Raw genomic sequence first — 27,527 nt, 5'->3', positions numbered from 1 at the left:
CTAGAGTTTATCCTCTTATCCACTATGATATGTTGCTTACTGGCACCAATAGTCAAAATTAAAATGATCTTAGGGGACTTCCCTGGTGGCGCAGTGGTTAAGAATCCGCCTGGCAATGCAGGGGACACAGGTTCAAGCCCTGGTCCGGGAAGATCCCACATGCTGCTGAGCAACTAAGCCTGTGTGCCACAACTACTGAGCCTGTGCTCTAGAGCCCGTGAGCCACAACTACTGAAGCCCGCACACCTAGAGCCTGTACTCTGCAACAAGAGAGGCCACCGCAATGAGAAGCCCATGCACCGCAACAAGAGTGGTTCCCACTCACCACAACTAGAGAAAGCCCACGTGCAGCAACAAAAACCCAATGCAGCCAAAAATAAATAAATAAAATAAATTTTAAAAAAATGACTTTAGGACCTAAAAGCGTCATGGAAGTTCAAGTGTAAGTAGTTTAGGGTGTGAGTTTTGACATCACACAGACCAGGGTTAAATCCTGGCTTTGTCACTTAGTGGTGGTGGAATAAGAGCTTGTTTTTACCCCTTTGAGCCTCAGTTTTCTCATCTGTAAATTGGGGTTATATTTCTGATTTTTCAAAGTTGTGAGGATAGAATGGAATGATGTATTTAAGACACCTGATACAGTTTGTAGACTATAGTAAGTCCTTTAAATTTGACTTATTATCATGGCATCTTTCTAAAGAAACTTGACAACATCGTGCACAGTGGACAGTGCTGTGAAGGGGACCTCCCTCATTCCTTGGTGCTCAGCCAGACTTTGAGACAGTAGTTGGCTTGTTCGTATAATTATTGAGAAATTGACCTCATATCTTTACTATTCTGTCAAACACAATAAGGACCGCAAATGGAAAAAGATTAACAGAGCAAACTTATCATGTACAAAAGTTTAGGAAATGATTTCATGTACATTAGCTCATAAGATATAACTCAATGGAGAGCTGGCTCACCAAACAGATTGGACACATCTCTTCCCAGCTCTGAGTTCAGTGATTTCATGTTGATGGTGATTGGTGGCGGAAGCATTTACACCACTGAAATCAGCAAATGGGACAAATTGGGGTGTGTGTGTGTGTGTGTGTGTGTGTGTGTGTGTGTGTGTGTGTGTGTGTGTTTTAACCACCAGAAAGCTGATTGTTAAACATTTACCAGCACAACACCATCGCTAGGCACTGCTTCAGGTACTGAGTATGCATTAGCTCAATCATCTCAACAACCCCATGAAGTAGCTACTATTATTATCTTTATTTTCAGAATGGGAAACTGAGGCACAGAGAAGTAAAGTAAATTGCCTCAAATTGTGCAACTAGCAGGTGGAAAAGCCAAGATTCACACCTAGGAACTCTGCCTGTAGACCCAACTTCTTACCTGTTACAGGTTACTGTCTCTCTGCGTCTACCATGCTATCATAATATGGTTCTATCCCTTGGGAGATGGGAAATATATACACAATGCAATTACAGAATAAGGCAATGTTAGTTAATGAGTTCATTCATGAATGCGTTCGACAAATCTTTTTGAGTGCCTACGACATGGCACATTGTCTGGAGGAGACTAAGAATGGTAAAGATGAGGCAGTGATATGTAAAATTTGCATCCTTACCTCTCCCCCCAACCCCAGTTAGACCGTGAAGTTCTTGGGAATACAGACTGTGACGTAGTTCTCCTCAAGGACTAACATGGAACCTGACACATAGGAATTGTCAAACAAATGAATGAAAGAGGCTGATTGGACAAGACTCATATCCCTAGTGGGGATATGAGACATTTTACATACAATATTCTTCCTTTTAGAAAGAAAGGGGCTGTTGCCCCACGTGGATATGGTGGTCTCCTTTTAAGCAGGTCTGGCCTCTCTCTCTGCATGGTGTTTTATGATTTTTTTTTTTGCTTGTTTGTTTGTTTTTAAATTTCTACTGGAGTATAGTTGCTTTACAGTGTTGGGTTTGTTTCTACTGTACAGCAAAGTGAATCAGCTACATGTATACATATATCCCCTCTTTTTTGGATTTCCTTCCCATTTAGGTCACCACAGAGCACTGAGTAGAGTTCCCTGTGCTATACAGTCAGTTCTCATTAGTTATCTATTTTATATATAGTATCAATAGTGTATATATGTCAATACCAATCTCCCAATTCATCCCACCTCCCCTTATGATTTGTTGAAGAGTTTGGTTCCTGAGCTAAGAGACCAAACCCCGGTCTATGTCTCCTGGGATCTCTTTTGTCATCCAGACCATAAGATGACCCATGAATGAAGATGGACTCTGAGATATTAGGGTCAGTCCTTTCTCTGATGAAGATAGATGTCAAGGAGGGAACCCAGGTCAAGCTGTGTCATGCTGGCAGGCTGAGAGAGGGCTAAGGGGTGAGTGACATGACCATAAAATGTATTGTCTAATTCAAGACGTTTTTGAGAGCAAAAGGGATGCTATTAATAAATTCACTGGGACAACAGCTGTACACCTGGACGATCCGAGGCAAACTGCAATGAATAGTCACCCTATTCAGGGGTCAAATACGGAAACATCACAAATTAAAGAAAGCACATAATTTGGTAGAAGACGCCCTAGACAGATCTAAGCCATCAAAGTTCCAGTCCTAGCTCTGCCTGCTTCTAGCTTGAAGCAGGCTCAAGTCATCCTTGAGCCACTAATTTCTTATCTAAGGCATTAAAATAGATCAGAGGTTCTCGACCATTTTTTCTGCTTAGTGGAATAGTTCTTTTCAAATAATTCTTACACAGGAACATTTTGGAAGATCTCCAAGCACTCTTATAGCTTGAATATTGCTGAGTCGTAGGAATAAGATTTATCTAGCCTCCTTATCCTTTTGCTTCTTTATTTTTCTTTTATCCTTAGAATGAAACAGGTATTCATAGATGACTCAACACGTGAGCCCCAGAAGAGACCTTCAGAATCAGATTCTTCCTTTTCAAATGAGGAAGCTGAAGCCCAAGAGGGTCCAAGCTCGTGCAGCCACACCTGAAGGCTTCACTTGGCCATATCAACATGGGAAATCAGTACACGCTTTAAAAAATATTTAAAATATTTGTAATGGTAATGCATGATCATTGTAGAAAATGTAGAAAAGACAAGTAGACCAAAAAAAGAAAATATAAATCAACTTTCAGAACTCACATATAGCTACCCTAATGATTCTGGTTTATATATATATTTTCGGACTCTTTTTTCCTATTTCCATTGCTCTTTTCAATCTGCTAACAATTTCTTATTTTTTCCATTTTGCCACTTGTTCCAGCCTTCCATGTCATCCTTCTACACTCTCCTGGTTTTCTTGAAATTACAGCTAAAGGACATAGTTCATAAGTTGACAAGTCTATGAACAGTTGCATTTGAATGCAATTGGAAAAGGATATTTTGGTATAAAGCAGAGCAGAAGGAACAGGGGGCTGGGATGCTGAGTGAAGCCCAGATTTCTGATTGGTCAGCTACTAACCCAGTGAGGGATAAGCTGAGTCCAGAAATCAAGCAATCGAAGGTGGAGATCAGGACCCTGAAGCAGATAGAGCCTGATCTGTCAAATGCCCCTACACTGGAATTGGGGGGAAGATAATGGGGAGTAGTGTGTAAACTGGCTACTGTGAAGGCAAGACAAAGATGACTTTCAACATTCCAAGAAGACCTGGGCTCCATAGTCCTGCATCCAATTGTTGATGGCCATATCCACGCCTCCCAGATTTCTCCATGTCCCGACTTACACCTGTTCCTAAACTTTTGCTGGAATTAATTGTATCTTGCTAGAGCCCTTGGTTTTTGTTTAAAGTGAAAAATAGAGCTTGCTAAATTAAATCACAGAGATGTCCCTGAAAGCTGCCTAATGTGAGAAGCTTGTGATGGAGAAGAAGGCAAGTTACAAAGGGGAAGCAAAAAAGAAAACACGTCTTTCTCAGGGACCATTGCTTTCCAAAGGTGTTAAAAATCTCATTTCCCAAATGTTCCTGATCAAAACAGCTTCTTAATCGAAAACCACTCTCTTAATTTGTTCTATGGGTGTCCACTCTCTGCAGAAATATGCCCCTGGCCCTTTGAAACAGACCAGGGGCTGCATTTTATCATGCAGATCGGACAGAACTGGCCTCCACCAGCCAATTCTGGGTACCATATTTGCATAATGACTCTCCTCCTTAAAGTTGGGCAGTTAAACCAAATAGTTTTTGAATTTCTTTTGTGGAATGGCTCTTTATTTAATATTGAACACTGAAGGGAGTTGAGGAAGGGTACCAGCTAAACAGGCTTTTTAAATATTGCCTCCGTAATTATCTGTGGAATTAAACCCGCAGAACCCACATTAACTCTCATCAGAAAATGGAATTATGAGAATTCTTACTAACAGCAGCTCCAGACTCAACTCACAGTATTCACTTGAGTAATTATTATTGGTAAAGGCTGGGATTAATTTTTTTTAAGCTGGAGAGAATAAATTCTTAGCAATTGCCTGCCCTGGACACACAGAAGGAGACAAAGAAATGTGAACTTTTATTTTAGAGAGGAAAAAATAATAATTTTGAAATGTAATTTTGCTCTGATTTCTGAGGGAATTCTTATGCAAGCCATTTTATATGTAAAGGATTATATGTCACCAATGCAAAATGAAATACAAAATAAGCCAAGGAGCTATGAATGTCCTAAGTGCAGAAAATAATATATAATTTATGATACTTTAAATCTCATTAGAAACACTAGCTTTTGTAGCTTCCTAGCAACCAGTCCTCAGGAGTCTCTCTGCAAAGAGGTTGGCTCTCCCCACGCTCGGGGTCCAAAGCTTTAATAAATGAAGCCCATATGGTGACTATATGAGGGTTCCCTGTGTGCAGACTGTTTGTCTGGGTGTTCTTGAAAGCCTCAAATGATAGCTTATAATTTGCTAATCCAATATAATAAACATGAAAGCACTTTGTTAAACTAATGTTCAGTGTCTAAATTAAACCAGTCAAGGCTGGAGAGTTAGAGAAAAAGTTGGGAGATCCATAATTGCAGTCTTGATGCTGAATGGAACATAAAGGATTTTAAAAGATGGTGCTAGGAATGGTACCTTAATTTTTTTTTTTTTAAAGCACTACTACAACCACTTTTTCACTTCACATTCATAACAACCCTGGGAAGTAAAGTTGGTTTCTCTGTGCCCATTTGTCAGATGGAGATACTGAGGCTCAGAAAGTTAAGTTGTTGCAGTGAACATCTAAAAAGTCAAAGATGGGAGGGATGCCTCAGACGTGCAAATACGCATTCGAAGCTTGTGCTGACCTATGATGAAATTTTCACCAGTCTGAAGCAAAATGGAAAAAAGGACAAACAATGAGTTTTCCTAATAAAGTAAAAGAAACAAGCTTTAAAAATGGAGATTATTGGGGGATATTTTCTTTCTCCTTTTTTTAATGCTAAAATAACCTTTATATTATAAAGTAATGGCGATAGTAGATGTCAGTGGCTCTTGGTTTGTCTTTGGTAAAATTAAACCTTGGCAATCATAGGCTGATATCCAAAGCATTAAAAAATCTACTGGTTGGTAAAATCTCAAAGTCTACCCCCACTTTATTTATTTTAAAGCCAATTTATTTATTTATGTGGCCGTGCCGCACAGCATGTGGGATCCTGGCGCCCGACTAGGGATTGAACCCGCACCCCCAGCATTGGAAGCATAGAGTCTTAACCACTGGACCACCAGGGAAGTTCCTTATTTTTTAACAAATAAGAAGAATGGGGCTTGTATGTGTGTGTGTGTGTGTCAGCATCACACTGCAAGGGGATGGCAGAGCCATGTTCAAAGCACGGATCTCTCTGCTTTCAGGTCAGTAAGCAGCACTAATGTTCATTTTAGGGGAACTATATAATTTTGAAAAGAATTTTTGCATCAGTTTCTGAAGGAATTTATGGCGCAAGTTTGTCATGAGATGAACGGTCAGAGATGCAAAAGGAAATAGGAGCTAAATCATGAAGAAGCAAACCTCTGAAATGCAATAAATACTGCCACAAGTGGTTTTTGGGGGCGGTGATGGTGGTCCCACTGCCTTTAGAAGGAGGCCAAAGGTGGTTATGCTGATTCCTTAGAATTAGGGGTGGCTTTGCCATTTTTCTCTGATGAGCAAGGAGTTTAGGGGTAATGCCTCTTCTGCTCAGACGGCAAGGGATTTCCTGTAATCTGGCCAACTGCCAGCAGCACCCTCATTCTCCTCCATGCCTCCCTTCTGCGGCTCAAGGTGCTACCCCTGGGGGCAGGCCATAGGCCTTTATCTTAAGGCTGCAGTTCCTGAACCATCTGTCAAGGTGTATCGAAGCACTGCAGCTAACTCATAGTGGCACCGCAGGATTTTTAACAGTTTTTGGAGGAAACCAGTGATAGTCAGCATCTGTTGGACACTATATAAACTACTAGCTTGAGGTAGTGAATATTAGTTCAACTACATTTCTTTCTATGATGTATCTTCGTGAAGCTGTTTTTCTTTTTTCTTTCTTTTTTTTTGACAGTTACTGTGATCAAAAGCAAGAAGTGTGTCAACATCAATGTGGAATAGGAAGTAAGGATAGTGGTATCAAATCTGATTCCAAGGTTTGAGAAGTTGTACGGTGTCTAATAGGTGGGTACCTGCCTCCCATTAACTAATTACGGGCATTAGAATGAAATTAAAATTTATTTTTTCTTTAAACTTATTTGTATTTTTTTTAAATGGTTACTAAGTTGTTAGAATAGAAATACTTAGTTAATTGAGCCTAACTACCAAATATTTGGAACTGTTACGTATTTCTTTTGGCGTAGAGGCACTGGGAACAATTCCTGAGATTTCAAGGGTACCATGAACTAAAAAAGTTTGGAAATATTCTGAGTGTTGTTTGAAGCTCATGGACGGTATTCTCGGTGAATTGTTGTGGAAGGAGGCTAATGAGGTCTCCAGCTACCATGACACCAGACATAGAAAAGTGATTTTGGGCTGTGTGGCCTGGGACATGTCATATCTCTTCTCCAGTCTTTAGTTTTCCTATCTACAAATGGGAGCTCTGGACCAGGTCAGGGACTGTTACTGCCTCCTGCTTGTTTGGAAATTACAACATTGCATACACTTTCAGGAAACCACTTCTCCCCCAATTCTCTCCATGTAGTTTGGTTGGGGCTGACCGCTTCCTCTCCCGCGCTTCTAGGGGTAGACCCATGGCCGGGACCGGCAATGAAATATTATATATCCTTAGCCACAGTGGTTTAGAGTTGGCACATAATTAAGCAGAACCAAGAAAAAGGTCGGGGAAGAGGGAAGACCTTGTCCTGATCATATTACGTGAGACCTTGGATTTAGCCTTTGGACTGGGCTTTTCAGCTATTTTAAAAAACTATGTGTGGGTAGGTAGATAGATATAGACATAGATATAGATACAGATGATATAGATATAGCTTTTTCTTCCCCTTCTTCATAAGGCAGTTTCTTTTGTCTTCAGGCTCTAGGGGCTCACGGTATCAGACAGCAGATATTATCAAGACTCATTTTTCCTCCCTCTATCTCTCAGCTCTGCTGTTACCCATATCGACTTCATTCTCAGCCAGGACTCTCTTCAGAGACTGGCAAGATGACTGATGGTAGATATGGGCTTATATCTTTACACCTGGAAGTCCAAGAGAATAAGGAGAATCTGTCTCTTTCCCAGCAGTCCCAGCTGGGATAACATTTATGTTAATGATAAATGTTAATGATAACACTTATCATTGGCTCTGATTGTGCCATATGCAAATTCCTGAACCAGTCACTGTGGCCAGGGGGATGAGATGTTCTGATTGGCCAGGTCTAAGTCACATGGTCACCTGCCCACCTTTACAGCTGGGGGTGGAGTCAGCTTCCCTAGAATCAAATGGACTGAGAATGGGGGAAAGAGTGGGATCAAACAGGGTCCAACTAGGAATGCTGAAACTACTTTGAATATTTAAAGCAGAGGTAACTTAATGCAGGCGGTTGGTTACACAAGTTATGGCAGAGCAGAGAAGCCAGGTGGGAATGGTGGAGTAATCCTGAGATTGACAACAGCTGGATGTTACTACCGCAGCTTGGCTGGAGGGACAAAGGAAGGAAGGAAGCAAATTCCCAGAGCCCTGGGGCCAGGTCCACCTGGTGGAAGAGGAGCTACAGCAGAGGCTGCCTGGTAGGAGCTGAAGCCATGGAGTAGATACTCCCACTGCTGGACACATCACCCAAGGCAGAGATGGAGGGAGAGAAATACTATGGCATCTCCCTTTCTCCTACCCTCCAGTCTCTTGCCATTGCCCCTCATTAGTTAATTCTTTTGGAAAACATCTGACTGGGGCTTAGGAAATTCAGTTTGTAGGAGTCAGCAATCCTGAAATACAGAATAGAGCAAGGGAAAGCGAGGAGTGAATCTGAGGCCAAACAATCCATGGATGGACACTGGATAGGCTCCCAAGAGGAAAATTAGAGTACTGTAGAAAAGGGAGGTGGCTGCTGGTAGCAAATATAAAAATGCCCCCTAGAGAGAGGCATTATTTTTTAAAATTAGACATAGCCTTGAATAATTGAAAAAAGTCCTGCCCAGCCAATGGAGGACAAATGATACTCTGGATTAGGGACACACTTTGAGGATTCAGCAGGAGATAACAGGAGATGGGAGGAGTTTCAACAGGCAAGTGGTACATGATGATGGGTAATTGAGAAATACATAACACACTAACATCCATGTTGCCATCATGAAGTCTGTCCACACATGGCCCAAGACGGAACTGGGGTTCCAAGCCAGTTTCTGGGACAAAATTAGCAAAAGCAAGTCTGGGTCATTCCATGTTAATGGAGATACCTAAGGCAGCTGGCCAAGACAAGAAGGTCTAGGGGACAAGAAGAGAATCCTGGGATATAAAGCTGGGTCAGAACTGGAAAACCAGCAAAAGTGACTTGAGGCCGAGTTTCGGAGCGGTAGCTTGAAGCTTCTCAGATTTCCTACGCCAGAAGTCAGCCTGTGGTCAGTTGAGCTTGAAAACGTAGGTCAAGTGGCTCCAGGTGTGAAGAAGGGGTACCACGGAGACTGGAGCCAGGCAAGACTATGGCAGTGGACACCTGTTGTTTTTGCTGGCCTAGAAGTCACTCCTACTCTTCAGTGCAACTCCGATTTTGGGGGGGGGGGCACCCGAGAGAGAGAGAGAGAGAGAGAGACAGAGAGAGACAGAGAGACAGAGAGAGAGAGAGAGGAACCACATCCTGAAGCTGTCGCTGGAGCTGGGGAGGGAGTGGATGGGGGAGTGGGGGTGAGGGTGTCCATGCCTTTATGCAGCTGAACCCCTCAGATTTCCCGTTACTTGAGCTCCTTTTTTTCCCCTTTTGCCGAAGGCAATTTGAGGTTTGTTTTTCAATCTTTTGCAACAGGAAAAGATTATACTCATCCTCTCATTTGTGTTACACTCCCATTTGATTTTCATGGGAAAAATGGGTAGGAGGCCTGAAATGCCAAGTTACCTCTAAACATCCAGTGTTGTCTTTGATGCTTTAAAATTGTCTTGAACTTCTTCTGGGCTTTGGTAGACGTGATCCCAGATGAAAGGGAGATGTTGGCTGACGCCCTGACTTCCTGGAGAGAGTCCAGGAGATGTGGCTGCATTCAGTGCTTTGGATAATGAGGGAAACATAGAGGAAGAGCAGCCCCCAGAACTCGGAAGTCCCTCCACCTTTATCCTGTGTAGTCCTGGATGTGTCATAACTCAGGCAAATCTTTGTGTCAGCAACGTGGTTTTGAAGCTTATCTACAAGGCCAGTTCAATGAACCAACTGTGGCTAAGTTCTTTCTTTTCTTAACGTTAATTAACAGGTTGTTTGCTGAATTGATCACATGAATCAATGATTTTGGCATCCTCTGGAAACATCTAAAAGGTAAAAATAAAGGCCTTGTTTAGATTTGTGTCGGGGAATCCAGCACCCTATCTGTGGAGTAACCATGAATATACTCCCTGGAGGAGAGGCATTATCTTAGAACATGCAGAATTTAGGCTCGGCCTAGTGTAAATTAGAAAACTGAAATTTTACTAACATTATTGTATTAAGACTGTATGTATTAAAGTAGACAGAACCCAACTTGATTCAGCTTAAGTCAAAAGGGAAGTTCTTGTAAAAGATACTTGTCTCTCAGAACCTAAAGCCAAGTTGTATTTGGGCCTAAGGAAGAACTGGAACCCGGAGCTCAAATACGGCCACAATATTTCTTTCTTTCTTTTTCTTTTAAAATTGAGGTATTGATATACAACACTATATCGATTTCAGGCATACAACATAATGATTCTCTATTTGTATACAGTCAGCCCTCTGTATCCACGGGTTCCACAGCCTTGGATTCAACAAACCGCAGATTAAAATAGTCAGGAAAAAATTCCAGAAAGTTCCAAAACACCAAATTTGAATTTGCCATGTGCCAGCAACTATTTACGTAGCATTTATGTGCTATTTACAACTATTTCCATTGTATTAGGTATTATAAGTAATCTGGAAATGATTTAAAGTATATGGGAGGATGTGCGTAGGTGACATGCAAATACTATGCCATTTTACATACATACATACATAAGGGACAAGTACAATACATACATAAGGGACTTTACATACATACATAAGGGACTTAAGCAGCCAGGGATTTTGGTAAGTGAGGGGCATTCTGGAACCAATCCCCCGCAGATATACAGGGATGACTGTATATTTCGAACTTATCACCACCATAAGTCTAGTTAACATCCATTTACCATACATAGTTACAGAACATGTTTGTCTTGTGATGAGAACTTCTAAGATTTCCTCTCTCAGCAACTTTAAAATATGCACTACAGTATTATTAACTATAGTCACCATGCTGTACATCACATCCATGTGACTTCTTTAGTTATCTTTTAGCTGGAAATTTGTACCTTTTGATTCCTTTCACCCATTTTGCTACCCGCCCCCTTCTCTCCCTCCCACCCGCCGGCAATCTCCACAATTCCCAATCTGTTCTCTGTATCTGTGAGCTGGGTTGTTTTGTTGTTTTGTTTTAGATCCACATATACGTGAGACCATACAGTAGTTGTCTTTCTCTGTCTGACTTATTCCACTTAGCATAATGCCCTCAAGGTCCACCCATGTTTTCACAAATGGCAGAATTTCATTCTTTTTTTAAAAAGTTGAAGTATAGTTGATTTACAATGTTATGAAGAGTTCATTCTTTTTTATGGCTGAATAATATTCATATATATATATCACATTTTCTTTATTCATTCATCCATTGATGGACACCGGTTTTTCCATATCTTGGCTATTGTAAATAATGCTGCAATGAACACGGGAGGGCATATATCTTTTTGAGTTAGTGATATTATTTTCTTTGGATAAATACATAGAAGTAGGATTGTTGGATCATATGGTAGTTCTATTTTTAATTTTAGGAGGAACCTTCATTTTGTTTTTCACAGTGGCTACACCAATTTACATTCCCACCAATAGTGTACTAGGGTTCCCTTTTCTCCACACCCTGGCCAACACTTATTTCCTGCCTTTTTGATGATAGCCGTTCTAACTGGTGTGAGGTGATATCTCGTTGTGGTTTTGATTTGCATTTCCCTGATGATTAGTGATGCTGAGCATCTTTTCATGTACCTGTTAGCCATCTCTATGTCTTCTTTAGAAAAATGTCTATTCAGATGCCCTGCCCATTTTTTAATCAAATTGTTATTTTGCTATTGAGTTGCATGAATCCTTTATATATTTTGGATATTAGCCCCTTATCAGATATACGATTTGCAAATTTTTTTTCCCATTCAGCAGGTTGTCTTCTTAGTTTGTTGATGGTTTCCTTTGCTATGCAGAAGTATTTTAGTTTGATGTGGTCCCCCTTGTTTATTTTTGCTTTGTTGCCTTTGTTTTTGGTGTCAGGCAGCCTCAGTATTTCTTGTCTCTGCTTCTCTCTACGTGCTGAATTCATTCTTTTTCTTTCACAGCAGAGGTTCTCCCACATAGGAGAAAACACACCCACCACTAGTTATTGATACATACATCTTATAGTTTCAGCCACCCTCTGTGTCTCAAGTCTGAAAGTTCCAGAGAAGGGCTCTATTGGTCTGTCTAGATCTCACTCCTGGACCAATCAGTTCTGTCCCTGGGGCAGGTCACGTTTCCAAAATGATAACCATGAGAGTTGGAGTGATGCAGATGGTAATGGGGAAAATCCCAGATAATCAGAGAAGCTGGACAAATCAATATGGCTGTATAGAATGATAATGTGATTCCTGACATATTCATCACAAGGCCCTCTTTTATTAGTTTTCTATTGCTGTGTAGCAAATTACCCCCAAAGTTAGTGACTTAAAGCAAAACCTATTTATTAGTTCACAGTTGTGTAGGTCAGAGTCTGGGCATTGTGTTGCTTGGTTCTCAGCTCAGAGTTTCACAAGCCTGCAATCAAAGTGTCAGTTAGGCTCTCATCTTGAGCTCATGGCCCTCTTCTAAGCTCACATGGTTGTGACAGAATCCAGTTTCTTTCAGTTGTAGGACTGAGGTCCCCATTTCTTTGCTGGCTGCTGGCTGCTAGCTGAAGCAGCTCTCCTAGAGGCTGCTGTGTTCTTTGCCACATGGCCTGCTCCATCTTCCAACCTAGCAATGGTGAATACCTCTTGTTGAATCCCTCTGATGCTTCCAACTCTCTTGTTAGGAAGAGCTCCACTCCTTTTCAGGGATCACCTCATTAGATCAGACCCACTGAGGATAATCTCCATAAATTAAGGGCAGAGTTCTCTGTAAGACGGACCCTACTTCAGATGCCAGCTGCAAGTGAGATCCCAGGCCACCCATCCTTTTACCAACTGGTTATAAGTTCAGGGGGTTGATAATTCACTAGAATGATTCATAGAACTCGGAAAAGTAATGCTTATGATTACACTTTTATTAGAAAGGATACACATACGGTGAGGCGTAGGAGGGAGCACAGAGCTTCCATGCCCTCTCCCTTTGGTGTCAAGGTGTGTCACACTCCCAGAACATCCATGTGTGCACCAAGCAGGACTGAGACTTGGATGCCAGAGTTTTTATTGAGGGTCTCGTTATGTAGTCATGCTTAATTAAATTATTGGCTGCATGATTGATCTCAATCTCCAGTCCCCCCCTCTCCCTGGGAGATCTAAAGTTCCAGGCTGACCCAAACTTCCAACCCCCCAATCACAAGGTTGGTCTTTCTGGTGACTATCTAAGGGCCCACCAGGAGTTACCTCATTAGTATAACAGAAACATTCTTCTCAGTCATGAAATCCCAAATGTTTTGGGACTTGTATGCCAGGAACCTGGGACAAAGACCGGACAAATTCTTTTTTACACCATGAGGTCATCTTAGAATTCTGCCAACCATACCTCTCCTTCTGCCTCATCCTCTTTACCTCTTGAGTTCTTCAAAGTCCTTCCTGTGAAAACTCTAATTCGAAAAGATACATGCACCCCAATGTTCATTGCAGCACTATTTACAATAGTCAAGACATGGGAGCAACCTAAATGTCCATTGACAGATGAATGGATAAAGAAGATGTGGCATTTATATATATATATATATATATATATATATATATATATATATATATATATATATATGGAGAGAAAGGGAGAGAGACAGAGAGAGAGAAATATTACTCAGCCATAAAAAATGATGAAATAATGCCATTTGCAGCAACATGGGTGGGCCTAGAGATTATCATACTAAGTAAAGTAAGTCAGATAGAGAAAGACAAATATCATATGATATCACTTATATGTGGAATCTAAAAAAATAATGATACAAATGAACTTATTTATGAAACAGAAATAGACTTACAGACATAGAAGACAAATTTATGGCTACCAGAGGGGAGAGGGGAATAAATTAGGGATTTGGGATTAACAGATACACACTACTATATATAAAATAGATAAACAAAAAGGTCCTATTGTATAGCACAGGGAACTATATTCAATATCTTGTAATAACTTATAATGGCAAAGAATATGAAAGGAATATATCTATATATCTATCTGAATCACTTTGCTCTACACCTGAAACGTTGTAAATCGAGTATACTTCAATAAAAAAAAGTCCATCCTATACGCCACCTCCTTTATGAGCCTTTCCCAATCACCTCAGTTGGAAATGCTCTTTCCCACAACAAGACAGTTTTTCTTTGAATGCAACTTTACCTTCTTTTACCACAAATTCTAATCCTTGAAAGTTTTCTCTATCTAACTGGGTCGCAAATTACATGCAAATGCAAACTGCTTATTTATTTAAATCACCTCACTGATTTAAATATAGCAAGCGCTCCAAAATATTTACCTAATTGAATGGAATATTGGAGATGAAACCACCTTGTAATAAAGTTTTCTTGAAATTAGGAAATTAAATCAATTGTGATGGTACTTAAGATAATCCCTCCATGAAACCACTCTTTAAGGTTTTGGAGGAGAGGCATAGTAAGATGGTAGTAGACTATATATTTTTCAGACTCAATTTATTTTCCTGCCACTTTTCTAGGTCTTAGGGGGCGTTTGGGAAACCTAGGGGATGTCTGTAAACTCTGCATCAGTTTCTTGGGGACTAAGAGAATTTGCAGTATTTGCAAGACTCTGAAAAACTGGGTGACATGTCAAAGGAAGAGTCTAGAATTGTTAATCCCTGTGTACTACGTCTATACCAAACTGCTTAGCACAGGGACAGGAGGCGTTTCTCTGTCTTCTTGGGCTTGCAGACTCTTGTAACATCTCATAGGATCCCAGGAATGGTTGCGATTTCATCAGGGCAGATAATCAGGATTATAGGTAGAAGCATTAGGAAGAGACATCAGCTTGTATCTTTGATCACAGAGAGTCATTTAGGTGTTTCCATTTCCTTTTTTCCGGGGAAGAACAAAGCCCTTGTCCATGTTACAGTGGATTCACAACTATCAGTGCCCTTAATTCTCTTCAAATTTCCTATGTCTCTCTCCCAACTTGTGTATTTTCTACCTACTTTAATATCTGTTTTCAGAAATGACTAACTCTAGCCTAATAGTGTGCTATTCAAATGAAAGATTAAAACCAAGTTAAAAACCTCCTGCCCCCAAGAGTTGGAAACAGCATCTTACATGAGTCTCATGGGAATGAAGGCAGTGTTACCAGCTCTCCTTGGGACCCTCAGTCTCTCATCATATCTTCCTGCACCGTGGAAACTGTTGATTTTTTTCCAAGTGAAAATATTGGGCGATTCTGATGTGGAAACTGCCCCCACCTGATCAGGACAGACCAGGATTTCTCAAGTCTTGGGCTTCTTTCCTCATCTCCACGTCTGGCAGTTCTTGAAAGTTCCTTTCAGTCTCTCCCCTTTGTTTCTCTCCAAGTCTATGCACCATTTTTACTGAGGGGTGTTTGCTCTATATACTGTTATGGGGTCCAGAGTGCCTAATTGACAAATTATGTTGCACTTTTGGTGGCTTTAAGTAATCATTTAAAATAAATAAGACCATAATTATCAGTTTTCATTTACCCATTTATTAAGTAGCAATGTTCACACTGAGCAGTTTGATTTTGTGTTATAATAAGGCAATCTCTACATGATGACAGATGGTGTTTCATTTTCCCGACACTGTGCTAAAATGCTTTGAGTTGTGATGTGTTTGATTTTATTAGAGATCAGATTTAACACATGCATGCTACATAACTGCAATCGCATTCCCATTTCTCATCTGTAGGAGAAAATGAAACTGTGATGAAATGTAATATACTCACCCTCAGGCAGAACTAGTGGGACTGGGAATTGCAACATAATAAATCTAATGGATATTACACGATAGGACCCTAGAAATTTACTGTTATTATGTTCAGGGAAGGAACTCGGTTTTGTAACACTCACTTTTATTTCACTGGCATCAGTGCAATTTCACATTATTTAACTGTTGTGTCCCAATAGCAGAGATGGTATTTGTGGTGTTGAAAAGGAAACCTGCCCCCCAAGGAGCACAGGTGTCCAGGAACCCAGGAGAGAAAGCTAAGAGAGAGAAAATAGCCCCCAAATTGCATTTACCAAATGCAAATTACAACAATGTCATGTCATTAACCATAGGTTGTTGGGATGGTCGAATTAAGCCTCATTTAGCCACACTGTCAGCGTGGAACCCACTGGAGGAAGACACGTGCATAAAAGCTTTGACTATGATATTGAGCTCTTATATTCTGAGCCCTCCCCATGGCCACCCCCTGGGGGGCAGGACTCTGAGTTAATTACACATGTCCTATTGATGTGACTGTCGATAGACATTTTCCCTGATGAAGCCAGTGTCAAGTGAAATTCCAAAGGTGGAAGCAGCTTTCAGGGCACAAGCACCAACAAGGTGAAGCCCCATGACTCAACCATTGCTGAAGGCTGATGCACTGGAATCTACCCTGCTCCACTTCCAACAGCCTCCAAGGCGGCCTCCCGGCCGCTAGCCTCTCCCTGCAGTTATTCATCAAAGATGACCCTCCCCACATTACTGATCCTAAGTGACGGCTTTCACCATGTCGCTCCATGCTCAGAAGCCTCAGTGACTCCCTGGTGGGTGGCATTCACACCCCTCCTCATTCAGCTCTGATCTCACAACTCCTTAAAATAAATCTCTCATTCCAACGAAGTGTGTCTCTTCATTGTTCTCTAGACACGACAAGTTCATTTCCTTCTTCATTCTGGTGTAGGGTTCTTTGGGTTGCACGTGACGGAAGCCCAACTCAAGTTTATTTAGGCAGAAAGGGGAAGTTTCTTGACTCACCAAACAAGGAAGGCAGGGCTGGCTGGTTCTGGCACAGGTGGAACTTGGAACCAAAATACTTCTCAGATGGTCTCTCTCAGTCTTGTCACTATTCTAGATGGGAAGATTCACACCTTCTATTACTGTCAAACTACTTCCTCTTTTGGGCAGGGAATAACAGAGGAGAGGAAGTGAAACTCAGCCAGTCTCCTGGGTTCAGGTTCAAAAATTCCAGGGAAGAATCTGATTGGCCTGGTTTGTGTCAGGTGCCCATCTCTGGTATAATGGCTGTAGCCAAGAGGTTGAGCCCTGTCATTGGTCTGACTTAGATTAGGATAAGTTCTTCCCACAATAATTCTGGCCAGGAAGGTAGGTTCTGTAACATGATTAGAACAGGGACATGGAGCAGAGCCAGGAAACGAGGGGAGTGGCTATTCTGGGGAGCCAGAGTAATTGATGTCCACTACGCATGCCTGTTTATGAGGCTGCCACCTCCCGCTGTGCCGCTCTCCTTCCTCCCTTTCTAAACCAACCTGAACCATGTGCTTTAGAGAATAAAACGTCAGAGTTGGGGAAAGAAAGCTAATATCTGAGTGCCTATAAAACATGGATGTTATCTCAACGAATCCCCACGATTGCCCTGTAACTATAGTACTCTTACTCCATATTTTACAGTTGAGCTTAGAAAAGTTATTTACCTTGGTCAGGTCACTTAACCAGGAAGTGGTTGAACTAGGTTTAGAAACCAACTCTTTTGGACTCTGATCATCATTCCGAGCATGGAGGAGGGATTCAGTTCTTATGAACTGTGCTAGAACAGAAAATACTTAAAGTATTTGTTTATATGATCCAGAACACATGACTGATTGAACACATGTGACCACTCAGTTTCCTGGATTTTCTATTTAGATTACTTAAGAGCAGGCAGATAGGATGTAAGCCTAATTATCCAATGATATTCTCTTGGGAAAGAACTAGTTCTTGTCACGTCTCATTCCTTTACTAATATTTATGGACACCTGCCTTATTAGTCAATTAATTCCCTTCACATATCATTCTCTTTTTATGTCGGATTTTATGTTTTTACACCATTTCCATTCATGCATACAGCTTCAGTTTCACTCAGACTGGTCATCTCACTGTTTTCTGACTTTTCTTGCCTCTTCACTTTCGTAAGAACAGACTCTTCTGCTTACAAGACCCCCGCCCCACTCCTCCCTTCTGCTGTTTAAAGCTCGCTTATTTTTCAAGGCTTAATTCAAACTTCATATCCTCTCTGACCTTAAATGTCCCTCCCCACCCTACTCTACTCATCTCGATAACGTTCTCACTTCTCCAAGTATTAGGGAAATGACTTGCTCTCCTTTAACCTCTCAAACCAATGTATAATTGTGAGCTTCTTGAAGGCTGGAATGATGTCACACTTTCCAGGATCCCCATAGCAACTAGCACAGGGCTGGGAGCATAGCAGCTATTCAATAAATGCTTAAGGTAAGAAAAACTCATATATTAATATAAAATTCCATAGAGAAATGCAATGGATTACTATACGACTACATACAGTGCCTCTGTAAACATTGAAAGAGGTAATATAATGGGCTGTTAAGACTACACACTTTGCACTTAAAGCAGGATTTGAATCCTGGCTCATGTCATTTAATTGGTATAGTGTCCCACCTGTGCCCCTGTTTCCTCCTTTGTGAAGTGGAGATAAGACTTCCTATTTCATAGAGGCGTCTGTTGTGAGAATTACACTGGATGCAGTTTATGAAGTCATGAAGTGGTTAGCGTTGCACCTGATGCATCAGTGTGCTTTGTAAGTGGTAGGTAGGTGCCAAGAGGTCGAAAGCATTAGATTCACGTGGATTGAGGGTTTAGAGCTTGCTTCTGGCTGTCTCCACTTGGCTCTAAGGGGTTGTTCATCTTTGGGGGGCTATCTACCTCTTTGAGGTTCTGGTGTGAGGCACAGAGAGACATGGGGAAAAGGGAGATTACCCAAGCATCTGAGCTCTACCTAGAAGAGTATATTCCAATTAATTCCCCAGATCAGGTAATCTTTAGACCAAATTGAGATTGGTTAGTTTCCTTCTTGAACCCTCAATAAGGGGGCAGGTAGAGGGAGGGCAATGTTTACAAAGGCACTGTATGTATTCTGCAGTAATCCACTGCATTTCTCTAAAAATTTAATATTAATACATCAGTTTTTCTCTAGTTAGATAGGGTAGCTGGGGTAGGCTTCTCAGGAGGTGACAATTTGTATTTAGACCTGAATGACAGGGAACCAACTGTATGAAAGTCTGGAAGAAAAACATTCCAGGCAGAGGGAACTGTACATGAAAAGGTCCTGAGGCAGGAATATGCTTGAGAAAGAGAAAGAAGGCCACAGTAGTTGGAGCCAAGTGGGTAAGGGGGACGTAAGTGGAGGTCAGATTGCACAGGGCTTGCTAAACCGTAATAGCAAATTGGGATTTTATTCTAATTTCAGTAGGAAACCATTGGAGGTTTTTTTTTTTTAATTTCACCCATTGCTTTTTTTTTTTTTAACATCTGTATTGGGGTATAATTGCTTTACAATGGTGTGTTAGTTTCTGCTGTATAACATAGTGAATCAGCTCTACATTTACATATATCCCCATATCCCCTCCCTCTTGCGCCTCCCTCCCTCCCACCCTCCCTCTCCCACCCCTCTAGGTGGTCACAAAGCACTGAGCTGATCCCCCTGTGCTATGCGGCTGCTTCCCACTAGCTGTCTACCTTACGTTTGGTAGTGTATATATGTCCATGCCACTCTCTCAGTTCGTCCCAGCTTACCCTTCCCCCTCATTGGAGGGTTTAAAGCAAGGGAGTCATCTGATAGCCAGTGTCCAAGGTGGTTCCCACCTTGCTACCTGGTATTCATATCCTCCCACACTGAATAAGAGTGACCTGTAACTAACAGGCTATGTGGAAATGACAACTGTGACTTCTGAGACTAGGCTGTAAAAGACATTGCAGCTTCTGCCTTTCTCTCTCTCTCTCTGTTCACTCACTTGGGAGGAAGCCAGCTGCTATGCCATGAGAACAGTCAAGCAGCTTTAAGAGAGGTCCATGTGGTTAGGAACTGAGGCCTCCAGCCAACAGCCATGGGTGTAAGCCACCTTGGAAGTGGATTCTCCAGCTCCAGTCCAGCCTTCAGATGACAACAGCCCAGGCTGACATCCTAACTGCAACCTCACTAGAGACTCTGAATCAGAACCACTTAGCTAAGCCGCTTCCCAATTCCTGATCCTTAGAAACTGTGTGAAATAATAAATATTTATTATTTACCTGAAGCTTCTAAATGCTGAGGTCATTTGTTCTGCTGTAGTTGATAACTAATTCAAGCGGTATCATCTGATTTAGATTTTCCATACTTGGGCTGCTGAACGGACAAAGAACTTGGGAGGGTAAAGAGTGGAAACAGGAAAATATTGAGAAGGTTTGTAGGTATTCAGATGAGTGTTAGTGGTGGCTTGAATCAGGAAAGTTCTCACCAGGGATGGTGAGAAATGGTCAGCTTTGATGGAGCTGATTGGACTTGCTGATGGGCTCCCCGATGAAACTATGGGGTATGAGGAACCACACTCCTTTCTTTTCAGCCTGGGCAGCTGGGTGGATGGTGGTACCATTTACTGGAAGGGGACGGATCAGTCGGGAGAGGAAAATCTAGACTCCACTAGACACAAAATAAAGATTGCATTGAATGAGCGAGAGAGTGAGAGACAGTTTAACAAGAAGCAGGTTTTTTTTCCTGTCACCTACAGGCTACAAATGAGAACTGTCTCTGTTTCAATAAAAACACCTTCAGTCAGTACCTTGGAACAGGCTTCCTTCTCCTCAATTAAGTAGAAGACAATTAAATTAGAGTCCAGCTTCGAGGAGTTCATTATGCCTCATCGAAAATGATAAATGACTCTTGGTGACCTCGTCACCTCGCCAACTTGGTCCCACCTCGTTTTTCAAAGAGCTAATGAAACCGATGGATTTCTCCCTCCTCCATAGCAGGGCCAACAAAAACAGCGCACACTATGAAAGGCGAGGAAGCTGAGAAGGATGTGGAGAGAAAACAAGAGAGAAAACTCACAGTTGACATTTTGACAATTGGCCAAATGACTTTGAATTGCAAACGAAAAAAGAAAAACCCCACCCATTTACATATTGATTTCCTATCTTTCTATTTCTTTAATCCATCCCTGCTCAGCACACAACACCAAGGGCTCTGTGTGTGTGTGTGTGTGTGTGTGTGTTGGTGGGAGGGGGCAGGTCTTTCCTTTTTTCTCGGGAAAGAGAGGGAGAGTGAAGAAAAGGGAAGAGAAAATGATAATCGGGGATGCTTTGGAATTGATAAAGACATCCATTACCGGAGCCAGAGTAAGGACTTAAATGTCCCTGCGTGGCTAGGAAGGGACAAAGCTGGCTCTGGAGGCTGCAGGAGGCGGGAAGCAAGGGTTAGGAGTAGAGCTTTGGATCTGAACTTGAGTTCTGGCTCCCCCAAGTTCCCGCTGTGTGGCCTTAAGCAAGTTGCTTAACCTCTCTGAGCCTCAGTTTCTTCATCTGTAACATGGGAATGATCCTATTGCATGGGCTTGTTAAGATTAGGTGAGGTTATGCACATCAGACACTTAGCTACTGCCAGCCATGGCATGGGCACTCAGGAGGTGTCAGGTGGCTTTGCTGTTCTTTTGTTCTGACTCCAAAGTCAATAGTTTTTCCATTGCGTCATGTCTTTACTGAGCAAACAAATCTTCTGACTGTTGAGGAACTCTAGTTAAAATACATGATTTAGGACAGGATTCAGCAATTTTTTTTTTTATATAAAGGGCTTGACAGTATATATTTTGGGCTTTGCAGGCCATATGGTCTCTGTCAGAATTGTTCACTCCTGCTGTAGTCAATATGTAAATGAATATGTGTGGCTATGTTTCAATAAAACTTTATTTACAAAAACAGGTGGCAGCTAGCTGGACTCTGTCTCCCAACTCCTGATGTAGGAGATGGGGCTGGGTAACAGTAGTTTCAGGTTTTCTTGGTTTGCATTTGCATTTGCATTGCTGATTTCTGTGTATACAGAAATTTCCCAAGTATTTGAAGGTAGAGCGTTCATTTATCTTCACAGAAACCCCATGACGTAGTAATAACAGCGAATGTTTATTGAGTGCCTATTATGTGTTGGGCACTGTGCTCAGTGCTTTGCAGGCATCACGCGTGAGAGGAAGCAGAAGTTAACATGCATTGGATCCCGATGGTTGGGAGCTGAATCCTAGCTGGGTGATCTTGGGCCAGTCACTTAACCTCTCTGTGCCTCAGTTGTCTCATCTGTAAATGCCTTTAAATTTGTAAAGCTCTCGGAAGAGCATCTGGCGGATAACAAGTGCTCAAGAAATGTTAACTAACTCAATTAATCTTCACATCTACCTGGGAGAGAGTTACCATTATCTCCATTTTGGGGAGGAAACTGAGGCCCAGGAAAGGGAAGTACGTTTCCTGAGATCTTCAGGGTGTTGTTCAGCCAACGCTGGAAGAAGGTCGGCATGACTCCAAAGCCTTTGTTCTGTTGGGTCACTGCCTCCCAAAGGATGGTTATTACGGCCTTTTTATAGAGGAGGAAACTGAGGACCAGAGAGGAAAAAGTATTTACCTAAGCATGGGCGGCCAGTAAGCAAGAGCCACGACTTAAATCCTAATCTTTGACTCCTGGCCCAGGATTGGCTCCACAAAAACCCTGTGTCCTCTTTCAGGGATCATGGAATGTTCCAAGTCTAAAAATAACCGGAAGAGTGACCTCTGCATGAAAGCATGAAAGCCAGAGTCTATCAGTGAATTCAGGAGGAGGGGGAGGGGTGACAGAGAAGGAAGGCAGGAGGAGGGGGGATCTAGTGTCTGGAGTTGAGAACTGACTTGCTTCAGGCGCTGACACTACCTCTATCGACCTGAGCTTGATGAAAGAAGGTGGCATTCCAATGACAATCATTAACAGTCATCGACAAACTCTCGGATGTTTTATGTTCCAGGCACTGTGATTTCCATAGTCGGTTTATTTAATTCTCACAGCAAGTCTACAAGAAAGGTCCTACCTTGCCCTTACTATAGGTATGGGAAAGCTGAATCTCTGAGAGATACTTTGTCACCCAAAGTGTCACAGAGTGAGTATCTGGCAGAACCAGGATCTGAACCTCGATCAGTCTGACTTCAAAGTTCGTGCTCTGAAAACTTTTACGAATACTGTCAGTCCTGTGTCATTCCCCAGTGGCCGCCGTCACACAGATATCTGGGGACCTGAGCAGGCATCTTTGCTGCTTCCCCTCCCCTTCCCCCTCCCTTTCTCCCCCTCCCCCTCTTCCCCTTTCCCCCTTAACCCTCCTCCATCCTCTCACCACTGGGAGCCTCGCATGAGTGCTGGTTGTGCGTAAGCTTGGTGACTCCCTCTGTGGAGGACTTTTCTGTGGATTTTCTTTTTACCTAGCACTGTGTCTTCTTGCCTTCTATTGGCGAGCGAACGTAAAGAGCCTTCATTATCAAAATGTGATCAAAACTTCATTATCAAAATGTGATCAAATTAACCAGCTACGCCACCATCCTTTCAACTAAACCATGAACCAAATTGCCTGGGTCTGAGGTAGCACCTGACACTCTAACAGGCAGCTCAATAAAATTAATTAAATATAGAATGAATCTCTTAGGAAGGGAATTAACATTTATGGAGTATCAGCAATATACTAGGTGTTGCTGGAGACAGTCCATTTGTTAAGCTTCCCAACATTGCAGATAGGAGGGTTTAACGTCCCCATTTTTTTTTTTTTTTTTTTTTTTTGCCGTACGTGGGCCTCTCACTGTTGCGGCCTCTCCGGTTGCAGAGCACAGGCTCCGGACGCGCAGGCTCAGCGGCCATGGCTCATGGGCCCAGCCGCTCCGCGGCATGTGGGATCTTCCCGGACCGGGGCAAGAACCCTGCATCGTCCCCTGCATCGGCAGGTGGACTCTCAACCACTGTGCCACCAGGGAAGCCCAACGTCCCCATTTTTGAGGGTTGACAGCAGCCCCAAACTGCTCCACTGGTGGGGAGTAGAGCCAGAACTTGAGGCCAGCCCTTCACAAGACCAGCTCTTTCCACAACACCACTTGGTGAAATGACCATCCTCTTGACAATAAGAGCAGACAGAGGGATGTGAAGATGGTTAAATAGAGAGGCAAGAGGCCTGGATCCTAGCTTCCTGCACTGAGACCTCAAGACAAGCCTCTGCCCTGCCTTGGTCTCAGCTTCTACATCGCTGAAAGGAAAGGGTTGAGTCAGACCAGTGTTTCCCAGCATGTGGGGTGTGCGCATACAAAAGTGTGAAGAGGTCTGAGCGTTAATTAACATCAATCAGCTTACTCAGGGGAAAATATAATTCACTTTTAAATTTTATTTTAGTTCTACTCATTACTTTAGAAGAAAATCTCTGTTTGACTGATTGAATCATTCATTCATTCAACAAACACTTATTGAGAATGCCTAGTACATGCCAAGTAGGTTCTGAGCTCTGAGGGTGAGAGGTGAACCAGACAGAAAAGGACCCTACTCTCTTGGAGCTTTTATCCTGGGAGGCGGGGGAAGGTCAGAGCAGAAACAATCAATAGGTATTAACCATATCATAATGGCATAAGTCATGAAAAGAATTAAAATAGGGCGAGGTGCCAAGGGCAGGTTGGCTGAGGTGTAGAAATGCACAATCGGAAGTGATGAGGCGGAGATAGTGGATGCTGGAGTCACAGCCAGAGAGGGTGTTGAAGTTGCCAAGAATGGTACAGGATGGGGGCGGGGCGGGGGGGCGGGAGAGAGTGAAGTGCTGCCGGTATAACCCGTGAACGAGGCTCATGCGCTGGGTCCGCGGGCGGGGCAGGGGGCTGCGGCGTGATCTATGAATGACTGTAAAGAGGGTCAGACGACGGCGCGTCTGATAGCAGGCACCTCATGGCACGGGGGCCCTTGGAGGAGGGAAAAGAATTGGAATGAGAGGCAAAGAGAGAAACAAGGAGTCTCCGATCCCCCATTAGATCTTGGAGTATGCACAGCATGAAAAGAAAAAGCCAAGCCCCGCTTGCCAGGCCTGCAGGGGAATCTGGGTTGCCTGGGGTGGTGAACACAGAGACTAGCTCCCAGATCCACCTCCAAGGACAGCCTCCAGCCATTGCTTTCTCCAGGGCTGCAGAGAGCCGCTTCGCCTCAAAGCAGGAAAGGCACACTCGGCATCTCCCTCCGTCCCACCCTGCTCCCACCCACCCCCCTTCACGGGAGCTGGTCCCTAACAAATACCCTGCGTGCCAGACTCCATCTCAGCATCTTGTGGCTTGCAGAGAACCCCTGGGATGCTTAGGTATTCAGTGAAGGCAAGGAGGTGAAGATGTTTAGGGGAGAAGTTAAGGATACAGGGGTATTTGTTGAAGATAAAGTTTATTTCCACAAGCACTGTGGCTTTGGGAGAAAGGGGAATAATGGGAGATTGGATCCAGCAAGAGGACCCAGGTGAGGATGACCTTGAGGACTTGACCTTCACTGACAGTAGAGGTAAACTGGGGTGGAGCTCCCAGATTGTGGCTACGAGAGTACTCAGGCGCACAGGTCTTTTTCTTTGTCCTTCAGGCCCTGTGTGTCTTAATAACCTCCTAACATTTGCTCCTGTCTCTTAGAGAGCGAGGGTGAGAGAGGAGGTCTTCTCAGCAGGAGTCAGCATAAAGCTATCACTCAGTATCTTAATATGATTTCTGTTGTTTTTATTATCATTGTTGTTATTTAATTACCTCCTTTTGGCAAAAGAGCTCAGGTTTCTATTTATGAGAGTGATATGAGTTTTCCTGTAAAAATGTTTGTTTTAAAAAATGTTCACAAAAACTACAAAAATTTGAAATCACTGAAGTTCAGGTACTATCTGTCAGGCCCTTGCAGCCCTGACATTCTGTCTAACAAGCATCGAAGCTTCCACCCCAGCACCTAGGTGAGGAGGGACCCAGTGGGCATTCAGGTTTGTTTGGTCGGCTTCTGTGCCTGCTGGCTTTCCTTCCCACCTCCCTCTTCCCCCCAGCCCCAAACTTCAACAGAATCATCTACTTCCTTACGGATCTGGAGCCTCCAATATTGAGTGGCCAAAAGAGACACCTTCTAAAAATTCCTCAGCAGCACAGATGCCATGAAAGTCCCTGTAGGCTTCTTGCAGTGTCACGGAGTCATGGAAGAGCCAGAGACCTTGTGAGTATCGTTCCCCCACGCTCAGGAATCAGGAGGTTAATTTTCTCTAACACCCCTCTCCTTGGTGTCTTCAGTTCTTGGTTGACTTCCTTTCCTTCCCAAGTTCTTTCCTCCTTTGGAGGAGTCTAGATCTAGCTTTGTCTTCTCCTTGGAGAAATTTCTTTCTGCGCTGATAGATATTTGCTTTGCAAGGACCTGTGAAACAAGCCATGATGGCAACATGGAGGGAGGTCGTCTTTGTGAGTCAGCAGAGAAGTCACTCCTATCCCTGCTTTATCACACACACACACTTTTTTCCTCTTCCATTTGTATCAGAGAAGAAGCTACAGTCTTAATACACTGAAGTCTTATAGGCATATCATTCTTCTCATGGAAAACTCTGGCAACTTCCCACCTTAACAGTCAAATTTTTCTCCAAGTTCCAACTCAGGGCTATCACCTCTGAGGAGACTTGCTGTGGCCCAGGTGATACCGATTCCTTCCAGAGACCCCAGGCTTTGGGGTCCTGTCGAAGTTCACCAGCACTCCATTCACAGCTTTTGTCAGCCGCTTCCCTCAGTGAGTTGCTTCCTTCAAGCACAATGTGTTTTCTACAGACTGAGGATTTTCACATTAATTGGAATCTGTATTTCTTAGCCCACACTGGCCTGGAGTGAAAAATAAGACTCCAGACCACATCTCTTTGGTTCTGATTGTATCTGCCTAGTGGGATATCCAACCCCATCAGATCAGGGAGATACCTAGCAGGAATTTGTGAGATCCAAAAACTTGTTCTCCTGGGCATCTCTGTGTACCAGCCATCTCCTTCCCTGCTGCATCTTACTGGTACTGTAGTGTGTGTTCCCACAGATGACCAAAGGGCAGCCATGATGGCAACACCCTCCAAAGTGACCCATTGCTTGTATGTCCCTCCACTGGTTACTCTTTCCGGTGGAAATTGCTGGTACCAAAGTTTTGCGTGATGAACACTGACAGTGTACACCAGAGACTTAAAAAAAATCCTTAGTACTGGCCTTCTCAATCAAACTTCTTGCCTTCCCTCAAGGTTACTCATGAGTCAAGAGTCAAAAAATCAGTTTTACAACTTTTTAGCGTGTCTCCCAAGGGAGGTTTGGCATCTCTTTGGTGGTGTTTGACTTTAAGGGTTTCCATGACACAAAGAAACCTGATTTAACATTCAGTGTATCTCATTTATTTATTTATTTAAAAAATGTTTATCTTATGTGGTAGTTGATTTACAATGTTGCGTTAGTTTGAGGTGTACAGCAAAGGGATTCAGTTACACATAGACATGTATCTATTCTTTTTCAAATTCTTTTCCCATTTAGGTTATTACAGAGTATTGAGCAGAGTTCCCTGTGCTATACAATAGGTCCTTGTTGGTTATCTATTTTAAATATAGCAGTGCGGACAGATCAATCCCAAACTCCCAATCTATCCCTCCCCCTGCCCCCACCTTTTCCCCCGGTAACAATAAGTTCCTTCTCTAAATCTGTGAGTCTGTTTCTGTTATGTAAATAAGTTCATTTGTATCATT

This window comes from Pseudorca crassidens, chromosome 20, assembly GCF_039906515.1.
Source record: "Pseudorca crassidens isolate mPseCra1 chromosome 20, mPseCra1.hap1, whole genome shotgun sequence".
NCBI lineage: Eukaryota > Metazoa > Chordata > Mammalia > Artiodactyla > Delphinidae > Pseudorca > Pseudorca crassidens.
This window is presented reverse-complemented; position numbering follows the sequence as displayed.